Source organism: Diabrotica undecimpunctata, chromosome 9 (genome assembly GCF_040954645.1).
Source record: "Diabrotica undecimpunctata isolate CICGRU chromosome 9, icDiaUnde3, whole genome shotgun sequence".
NCBI lineage: Eukaryota > Metazoa > Arthropoda > Insecta > Coleoptera > Chrysomelidae > Diabrotica > Diabrotica undecimpunctata.
This window is the reverse complement of record NC_092811.1, coordinates 4229812-4241403: the sequence shown is the minus strand read 5'-3', so window position 1 is coordinate 4241403 and position 11592 is coordinate 4229812.

Sequence of the window (11592 nt, the reverse complement as noted above, 5' to 3'; positions counted from 1 at the left end):
TGTTGGAAATTCTTGTCTAAAGAAGAATTCATGCACTTTCCGTCGAAGTCCTTCTTTAAAATGATATTCTATTTGAAATTTTGGTTTCCCTGGAGCATTACGTGGCATTTGAAAACTACCACATTTCTCTTCTTTAATAACTCTGTAAATCGTAGATTTCCCAACACCAAGTGTACTGCTAACTAACTCAACGGTCTCATCAACACTTTCACATAAACGTTTGTCTGTAAATGATTTAAAACAATTAAATATTAATGTTTTTTCATTAACTGTTAGAGGACCAATTTTTCGGCGTTTACACGGCACTTCCAAATTTTCCATAACACTAGTATACACAATAAACTGCACCTTGCAACTGAAGTACCTACTTTTAGTGAACTGTTAAGAATTTTGAATACGCCACTTGGACCTTCCTACAAAATAGAAAAACCCACTATCACATTTTCTGTGGAATAAGTTTAGAAGGTAATTATCTAGTCAATTACTGTCGTAGATTCCTGGAATTAAAGAATTAAATGTTTGATTGTTGAAACCCTTACTTCGTGGAATGCACTCATTTCAGATAAAATAAAACGTTTTATTTTATCTAAAGAATTAAACTTTATTTTGCAAATAGGTAGGTACTTATTAAACTTTTATTGGTTATATATAACCAATAAAATAAACATCTTACATTTCTTGCAAATTCATTAGTACCTGTTAACCTCCATCACTCCGACACTGGCAACCTTATTTAGGGATTAGTAACCCTCACAACTATTGTATTCTATTCTGCTCCAACCTTTATACCTGGTGGTCATAGTCAATTTAAAATTGTTTTCCTATATACTTCTGTAAACTTGTTGACAAATATCTGTTTTTCATTGAGTCACCCGTATCAACAGTTTAGGGATTTGCATACATAATTTATTGTTTTATTACTCTCTCATACATAAAAATACACTACACATAATTCAGATTTAACGCAATTATTCTAGGCAACGAAAGAAAATTAGACAAAAACATCAATACTTCTGAATTTTAGTATAAAATGCCTTTAATGAAGTTAATAGTTAACGAAATATTAAATAAAATAAATATATTAGCAGGATAGAATAGTAGGATTGGACAAAATAACAGAATAATTGGATTTTACATCAAACATTTTACGTTTTGTATTAAATTAAAGTTATAATCAAAATATTTTATTAATAAACCAAATTAAGAAATAGTTAAACTTAATAACATTAAACTTTTTGTCAAAGTAAGTGTTCGAAATGTCCACCATTTTCTTTAATTCATTTGTCAATACATTCCATAAAAGATCGTCTCATATTAAGGCTTATCCTCGAAAATCCTAACGGTAAAATTCAGTGAGATATCTATTTCAAAAATATCTTTCTTTACGAAAACAAAATCCATTCACGAAAAATATTCTTAACGTCATCCTGTACTAGATTTTATATTTATACCTACTTAAAACCCCCTGTGGTGAAAAGTCTTGGGTCTATACAATAAAGCGATCGGGCGGTCTTCTATTCAGTGCGGTTATGGGGTAATTAGAATAATACGAGTATATCAGAGTAATATTATTTATTGAATAATTAATTCACAACTTAGCAAGGGTACATACATGTAACAAATAATCGTCCTGTAAATGATTCATAACAGTCAAATCGAAGACAAACTTTTATAAAATTTTATTACAAAATAATGTATAACAAGATATTTTGAGGTAACAGTACCTATTAGTTTTTTTATGTCTTATATTTTCTTTTGTTTATTTTTGTTACTTTTTTTACTGACAAATTGGCTTTTAACGTAGATTACAGTTTGATGATAAATATTCTGAAATGGAAAATGTTGAGATGTGGCGAATAAAAACATTCATGAAATTAAAATGAAAGGATTTACGTCTATTAGTGGTGCGATTTATAAAATTAGTACTTAAAGCCCAAATCGCGGGAGGAATATGTGCATCAGTTTTCAAATATTTATTATTTACTATATAATTTCTAAATTGAACCACTTTCACTTCTTTGGGTAACAATGTATCTGTCTTGACAACTAAATAGGTAATTAGACAAAATAATGAGTATTATTAATTTCAAAACAGGAGTTTAAAAAATTAGAAGGAGGTAGTCCGGGCCCAGTTGAACGGTCAAGCTTATTCTAGTGGAAGCAATAAGGAGGATTATTTTTTGTTTTGGCTCATCTGACATTTGCTCTAGCACTACAACCCAAGAAACTGTGGTAAAAAGCATGCTTTTATTTACACGGTTGTGAAACGAGACGATTAACAGAGACATCGAAGAAAGATATGTCGCCGAAATGGATGCAATAAAGTATGAGAATAGAAGGTATAGTCATGGATGGCATACAACGAAAGCAGCTCAAATGGTACGGAGATGTCCATGAAATGTTTCTATTCATATAAAAATTTAATCAAATTATAGGTACTACTACCCATATTAAAAACAATTAACACACTGGTTTGTCAAAAGTCGGAATAAGCCCTAATAATGTTATTCAACATTATTTATGACCCTCCCTTATTCTTACCTACCCGTCGGCGAGAATCCAGAAACTATCGACTAGGACAGCCTGTACTGACCGAGAGAGAGAGAGAGTAACATTTAGCAGAACTTTGAGATTTTTTAAAAAGGTTATACCAAATAGCTGCTTTATGATAAAAATAAAAACAGATTCGGAAAGTGGGTCAAATTCTGTAGTGCCCTATTAAAAAAAAAAAATTTACGTTTATTTTAACCAAAAATATTTGAAAAAAAATATTATCTCAACAATTTATTAATTTACAACCAAATAGTGCACTAGAACTTTTTAAGACCTTTCATATAAAAAAGAATCATCTCAATATCTGCCATAGTTTTTGCGTTATTTGATATAAACTTTTACATTGGAATTGCGGAATCGCGAGGAACAGCCTTAAATAGCATCATTAGTTCTAAAGAAACTGCTGCAGTATTTATAATAAGTATTATGCGGTGTTCTCCGATATTTGCGGTTCCTGAATCTGACCAAAGCATTTCGCTTATTCCCAGAATATTTAATGTCAGGTTTGCCATTTCTTGTATTATACATATACATTATGGACTTTACTTTCCTATGCGATGGTTTTCACGTTTCATGTGCCTATTCTGATGTCTTTGTTGCATTTTAATCTTTTTGTTAAACTTGTAACTGCTCCTCCCGGAGATCCGATTGAGGTACTTACTCCAGAATTGAATTTCACTGCCAGCATAGCCATTTGATTCTACTAGGACTTATCCAATAGGGATCTTTAATTAGGTGTCTTGTCCCAATATTTCTTCCTCATCTCTATGCCGTTGACCGCTTCCACGGTTCTTCCGCCTTTGAAGCCAGTTTCCCAACTTCAGGATAAAGGGGTGTGAAGCTATTGGCCAGTAAACGGGGGATTGGTTATACCGACAATTGCTCGGTGGAATTTTCGCCATATCTAGCTACCCTCACTACTACTCACTACTGCAAAGTATAAGGCCAATAAACAATTTTAAATATGGGATCGTCAAGAAAAAACCAGAAGTGGCAGAGATAGATCCAACAAAGGATATAGACAAAGAAAGGAAAAGTCACTTTTGGAACTAAATTTATGACAAGCAATAGAAAAAATTATGTAAATAACATATTATATTTAAAATACATAATGTATTTCACGCAAATCAAGTAAAACAAATTATAATTACAGTCTTATCAAATTTACAATGTGAATCATAAAAAATACATTTTTACGAAGTTCGAAAAATTCATAAAATTTTAAACAAACTAACACATTATCTTAATAATTAATCTTTTTATTTACTGAAACGTGAACAAAATCATATTTACCATGAAGTATCTACATAAAACGTCATTTACCAAGTAAATCCGGTAAGTATAATGATTTCACGTTGGAATATTTCTGAAAATAAATAAAAATGTAGATCGTACAATGCTCCTGTTTCTAAAATTGTATTCAGTGCTATAAATTTTGTTGTAATGGTTAAACAAATCATAAACAAAACTTTTTGTGTTATTAGTCGAAAATAAATAGCAATTATACAGTGTGGCGCACCGAAAACGAAACAGAGGCATTTACTGGCAGATGATTCCTTTTTTGAAAAAACGCTCGGACCCGTCGATTTTGTTTTCGAGGGGGACACAAAATTGGCATAAAATCACTTTAACATTTGCAGCCCCTTAAGCGGGGGTGGCATCATCCCTAAAATCTTAAATGAAAAGGGGGGTCGAATGATCCATTATTTGAAAGGTCTTTCAACTCCCTTTATAATGATGTAAAATTCATGTATTCAATTCAGTAGTTTTGGAGATTTATTGATTTAAAGTTTAAAGTAGACTTTAATAGGTACATCAAATTAGTTTGTACTTCTTTCAGAAGAAATTTTAGTAACAGCATTTTCTTGATAAGTAAATGCTTTTATTTACTACGCCCATGGTTTATTAATAATAAAAATAGCAATTGAAGTGTCCTTTGTGACAAAAAAAGTTGTTTCTTGAAGAAAGATAAGTAGAGAATGCCACGTACTTATTTTAAATAGGAAATAGTACATTAGTTTGCGGTTGATTTGACCAATCTTTGTTGTTAAAATATCATTTATTGCTTTATACATAAATTAACCATGGTATATTCCACGACAGAAAGGGTTGAAATTATTGAAATATTTTTCGGAAATAATCAGTGCGCTAATAGAACAGCACAAATTTTTAATGAGCGACATGAGAACAATAATGTGCACCGAAAATATGTTCTAGAACTTGTAGCTAAATTTCGGGAAACTGGATCAGTCGCCAATAAAAAACGTAATATTGAAAATCCTATAAGGAACGAAGCAACAGAAGTGGGGGTTTTAGGGCAAGTTATTGTAGATTATGTAGATCCTACATTAAGTACCCGCAAATTGCAAACTTCGTGTGGTGTTAGTCGACGTACTATCCAACGGATTCTAAAGGCCCATAATTTTCATCCGTATAAAATTCACCTTATACAAGAACTTAATGAAGACGATTTTGATAAGCGATTAGAATTTTGTGAAGTTATGAGTGAACGAATTACAAACGATGAACAATTTTTATTTAACATTTGCTTTTCCGACGAATGTTCCTTTTTTTTTAAATGGCGAAGTAAATCGTCATAATTGTCGATATTGGTCGGACTCTAATCCCAGAATTTACCATGAGGTACACACACAGCAGCCACAAAAATTAAATGTTTGGGCTGGCATTTTTGGCGATCATTTGGTTGGTCCTTTTTTCTTACCTGGAAATTTGACTGGTGAAATGTATTTGGAATTACTGCAAAATGCCATAGATCCTGCGCTAACAGATATAATTGAAAATCAGAATGATGGTCGATACGTTGAGAATATGTTGATGTTCCAACAGGATGGTGCCCCACCATATTACGCATTAAGAGTTCGGCATTATTTAGATCAGACCTTTCCAGGTCAATGGATTGGTAGAAGAGGTGCCGTTGAATGGCCCCCAAGATCGCCAGATTTATCACATTTGGATTTCTTTTTGTGGGGTTACTTAAAAAGCAAAATCTATGCTACTCAGCCAACATCCTTAGAAGATTTACGACAAAGAATTGTGAATGAGTGCCATCAAATTACTCCTCAAATATTGCAAAATGTCCGGCAACGTTTTCAGCAAAATCTTTATTATTGCATGGAAAGTAATGGTGGTCATTTTCAACATTTACTCGGCTGACAGGTCAGTTAATTCTTTATTTTTTAACAACTTTGCTGCTATGTATTGATCTCCTCTTACGATGTTGTATTTAAACTTTAAATCAATAAATCTCCAAAACTACTGAATTGAAGTACATGAATTTTACATCATTGTAAAGGGAGTTGAAAGACCTTTTAAATGATGGATCATTCGACCCCCCTTTCCATTTAAGATTTTAGGGATGGTGCCACCCCCGCTTAGGGGGCTGCAAATGTTAATGTGATTTTATGCCAATTTTGTTTCCCCCTCGATAACAAAATCGACGGGTCCAAGCGTTTTTTTTTTAAAGGAATCATCTGCCAGTAAATGCATCTGTTTCGTTTTCGGTGCGCCACCCTGTATATCCATACAATGTAGAATTCTACGTAGAGAACAATTTGTGTGACAAATAGAGGATTCAGAATACAAGTGAACCATGTCCACTTTAGCTACATTTGAACTACAGAGGTTTAAAGTTAAAGCTTCATAACAAAATTATCTGTTAACATTTTAAAAAGTATACATATATTCAATTTAAGAAGGTTAAGGACTATCTTAGACATTTACATTGCTTTTATTGGCCAAACTTCATGTAATAACACCAAAAATGTGAAAAAGTGGACTCAGTTCAAATGTATTTTGAAGACCTTTAGGCCATCCCTACCAAAACTTTAGTTCCTTCTACTTTGGCTGTCAACGAAAGTATAAGGTATAAGCAGGTTCATAATAATAACACTATGTATTATTATACTTAATTAGAAAAGAAATAAGTTTATTGTTTGACAACTGACAAGTGAGACACCAGTCATTAACAAAAAGAAAACGTGTTGCCAATATACACAACATAATTATAGTACTGAATTGTATAGCAACACCATCTCTCAATTGTGCAAAAATACAAATGAATTAAGTACAAATTGTAAACAAAATTACAATAAACTAATAAATTGTAAAATGAAACATTAGTTTTGTAAACATTCAAATAATTTCTCAGTAATTCAAATTATTAACAGGCAATGCCTTGGTCATAATAATATCAGCTAACTGTTTGTTTGTAGGAACATACGCAATAACAAAATTTCCTTTTTACCATATCTTTAAGGAAATGATGTTTTACATCAATATGTTTTGAGCGTTTGCTCTCATTGGTTTATGCAACCTTGGTGGTTCTCAAAATAATTAATAGGATATTGAAAATCAAACATTTCTTTTATAAGTTGACTTAAAAACAAACATTAAGTCATATAAGCAGACAGAGGCAAATATTCGGTTTCACTGAGACACGGGTCTCCTCCATTTTGCTTATGTGGTTATTCCATTCTTTTTTTCTATTGTGGCTGTGTCGGGTCTTGTTTCTGATGCATATGTCATTATTGGTCTTACCAGATGGTCTTGAGTAGAAAAGATTATTATGTGATGGTCATCCGAGAGAAGCAAGTGAAGTTTTGTGTAGTAAGTTAAGAAGCAAGTACCAGTGGTGTTAATAGTTAGAAGTGGGTGGCTGAAAGGTGGAACGAGAGATAGGTCAAAGTTGAGAAGTCGAATACCTCCTTGATTCTATAAAGTACAAGTGAGGAAGTCACAAGAACTATAACTATTAAAAATGTTTGCGACATCAATTAAAAAAAGTACTTGGGTCTCAGGAGATTGTTAGTATATAAAAGAGAGGAGAGAAATTTGGAATTTGTTGAACGAGTACTGGTAAAAGAGGCCTGATCGTGTTTTGGAGAAAGAGTTGCTGGTATGCTGATAGTTTGATACTTAGAACGGAGAAGGCTTTGATTGGTAGCCTAACATAATCAACAAGAGGGAGCTGTTTTGGTCGAAAGGAGACATTGTGGTGTGTGAATTAAAAGGTCAGTCAATAATTTTTTGTGACAGAATTTGTATTTTTCAAATAAAAGACTCTATACCATCAGAAGATTAAAAATTATTGCTATTTTAAAATACCATAAATTTTATAAAAGTTTTTTTTACGCCAAAGGATAATTATTAATATTGCTTAATAAATTTAAAAAGTTTCTTTTTATAATATTCAGAATTTTATATTTTTTTGAGTACAAAAACATGAACAAAGATTCCAATATTTCAAAATTTTCATAGGAAGTGTAATTATTTTACGAATATCCAAATTTCTTGTTTATGTTGTTTTATCAACCCATTAGTTCCCAACAGTAAAAGAAAAACAAATTTTGTGTTTTTCATTGCATTTTATTGCTAAAATTATATCTAAATACTTATTTATCAAGTTAAAATAGGTCAAAGTTCTTAGTTTTTTAATAACAAAATGTTACGTGTACGCAACGATGGGATTTGCCAGAACAAAAAACATTTTATTTACTGTAAAATGATTAAAGCAATTTGGATGTATATATATATATATATATATATATATATATATATATATATATATATATATATATATAGTTGTACTTTTGCACTGTCTGCATCTTCTTCTTGCTGTGTTCTTTTCATCTGCAATGAAGTGACCAACATTATCAATTATAACTTCTGCTAACAAACTGTTTCTGGATGGTCGTTCACAAGTGGATCTTGAAAGATTGTTGATTGGATCATTTGAAGCCGATATACCGTCTCCTCAAACGTTATCTTCGATGAACGGTACTTCCATTTTTATAAGGGTAACTGCTGTGTAAGACATAAAATCTAATTGTTATATTTTGGTTTATATATTTAGTATATATTTTCCACGCATTAACAATAACACTATCAATCACATTTATAAAAATGGGCCAGCGCCATTTCTTTCCTTTTACCTTTATTCTGTAATTTGATATGCCGTTATCATGCAAATCAACACCACCAATATGTTGATTATACTCATATCAATTTTGGCTGAGGAATTAGTTGGATTTTCTTTTCTTTACTGTCATATCTTTTTGCATCAGCGAAAAGTTCAATGGTACAATTATTTGTTGCAACTGTCACTACAGAATTGTCATTCCATCTAACTAACAATACACTCTGTTCAGAATCGTAAGAAAAATCTTAAGTACCATGATCCTGGTTTTTAATATTTTTTACACTTTCCATTGTACTATTACAAGTACGGTTTTAGCGGAACGTCCCAGTAGCATAAAATCCTTTTTCTTCTAGTAAACCGAATAGCTTGTAAGATGAGAAAAAGTTATCAAAAAATATGCGATGATTAGATTTCCGTTCAATCACTGACAACAAATCCAGCACAACGTTTTCTTCTAGACCCAACACGTTTTCATAAGCACTTATTTTTCCACCATAAGGTAAAAATTTAAATAAATAGCCAATTGAATTACATAGACACCATAGTTTCAACCCAAACCTAATTGGGTTTCCTTTTATGTACATCTTACAAGTATGTCTTCCAAAATATGTCACCATTTCCTCATCTATGGATAGATTATGAGAAAATACTCCAAACTGCATGTTCTTTTCATTTATGCAATAAAATTAGAATTATTTTACAAACAAAAATGCAAAATCTAAATCCACTAGTCTGTCAAGTTAGCGGCGCCTATTACAGGAAATCCCAACGTTCCATAAACGCAACATTATTGAAATCGATTAAGTGTGCAAAAACAAAAAAATACATGTATTTTTTGAAATACGACACACTATCTTTTGTACTGATAGATATATCAATATAAACTAATAATTTCAGAAATATAATTTTATGTTTAGTACGGAAATTACATAAAATTATGAAAAAAGAATTTTCGATTTTTTCAATATTCACTAAATTAAAAAATATATACCTTTTTAATTATTTCAAAATATTTTATTAGATTCGTATTTTATGTCCTGTTTTAAATAAAATGTAGCAATAAAAAATATATATTTGGGTAATGATACATTAAAAAATATATATATAATTAAAAATGTTGCGTTTACGCAACGTTGGGAACTAATGGGTTTGTTATAAAAAAACAAACCGATAAATATTTGATAAATTAAAATTATTTTATGTGGTACAATTTTTATGTGGTATTTGTTTATTTATGTTATTTCTATTTATTTAATTTTCCTATTTTATCCCGATAAAGAACAACTAACAGATACTGGAAGTCACAGGAAAAGATAAGTATAACCTAAGCTGATTTATTTTTTTTGTATAATAAAATGGTACCCTGAGATTATTTTTTTATGTATGATTTGAGACACTTAGATAATTAATTAATAGTTATTTAACCAACAAGTGCATTAATAAGGACGATTAACAATTGAGATATTTTAACGCGTGAGCGAAGCGAGCGCGTTAATGTTCGAGATTGTTAATCGCCATTTTAATTCACGAGTTCGTTACAAAACTTTTCCGTCGACCGTACTTTTCAGAAATAAAGATATCTTAGTTTAAATATTTATTTACTTAACGATAAATAACAATTTTTTTAGCTTTCATTGACTTTATTCAAAGTTTCCTTAGTGGTAGTTTTATTATAGTAAACATTAATATTCGAAATGGTGCAATTACTGAAATTAAAGGAAGATAATGATAAATGATTATCTGCTGTATAGCATCTTGACAAATTTATATTTAAGTCTTCTTGGACCTCTGTAAATTCTGTGATAGAAGAAGTTAAATTCTGGTGGAGTTAAATTAAACTCTTCGTCAATATCCATCCTTTGATTTTTCAAATACACAGAATTTTAAACAATAAAGTAAATAATGACATACAATGACACTAATGACAGATAGTACTAACAGCGGCTACCTCATTTTAAATTAATTTTTTAGTGGAAATATAAATAGGTATATGTTTGGTTGCTTACACCACAGGTCACTGCCAATCACAGAGCGTTTAATTAATTTATGCAAGCAATGTACGAGTATGTTGTGTTGCCTATAAAAAATCGTTCATTAATAGAAAATCATTCATTAATAGGGGTCATTAATCAATGATTTTGAGGGTGTTAAAATTGATCATAAATGGACGGTCGACGGAAAACGTAATTAAATAAATAAAAAGTTAATATAGAAGTAAGAAAAGGCAGATCATAATAATATGTTAGGTATGCTTACTAGATATAGTTTTTAAATTTTAATTAAAAATAAATATATTTTTACTAAAACCACAATCTATTTTCAAGTAGCGTTCTTTTTAATTATAAGATAAGAAAGACTTTTCTTGTCACTTATATTTTTAATCGTCTTTATTGTTATTCAAGTAAATTTACGACATTCTGGTTAGTTTTAATATTATTTATAACTTTTGTAGCTTGCTCATTTATCATGTTCTTCTAGAAAACACTTTAAAAATAATATAAATAAAACTAGAGAATCGCGATGAATTGACAATCAAAACAAAACTGAATGTACCAGGTATAACGGATCTTTTAACAACATGTACTGATATAGTCCAGTCGTGAGAGACGAAAATATCACCAAATGAATTTTGATAAAAATATTAATATTGGAACCACAAAAAAGATGTAAACAAGTATGACACTTCTACCTTCAGGCTTCCATCAAAAACCCTCTCTTAGGCTTAGGGGGAAAAAAGATCTCTCTCAAGAAACTTAGATGGCAATGATGGAAGCTCTTAAAGCTGTTTACGAAAAGACAGGACTTGTCTCGGGTATAAATCCAGACAAAATTGCGCAACTTAGTACTTAAAGAAGATGGAAACTTGAATGAGTCTTCATTCTTTGTAACTGTAGAATTTGTGAAATACAGTTTAATGGGATAAGATGATCGTTTAAAAACCAAGGAAGTTGTGTTGGCAGTGGATAAGTATCTTTCCCGTAGTATATGTTAAGGTCAAAGATATATCCTATTTTCAAAAATAGTTTGTACAACTTGACTCCATATTTATTTCAATAATGATTCCCGAAATAGCACAATTGTTTCATCAACACATAGTTTTT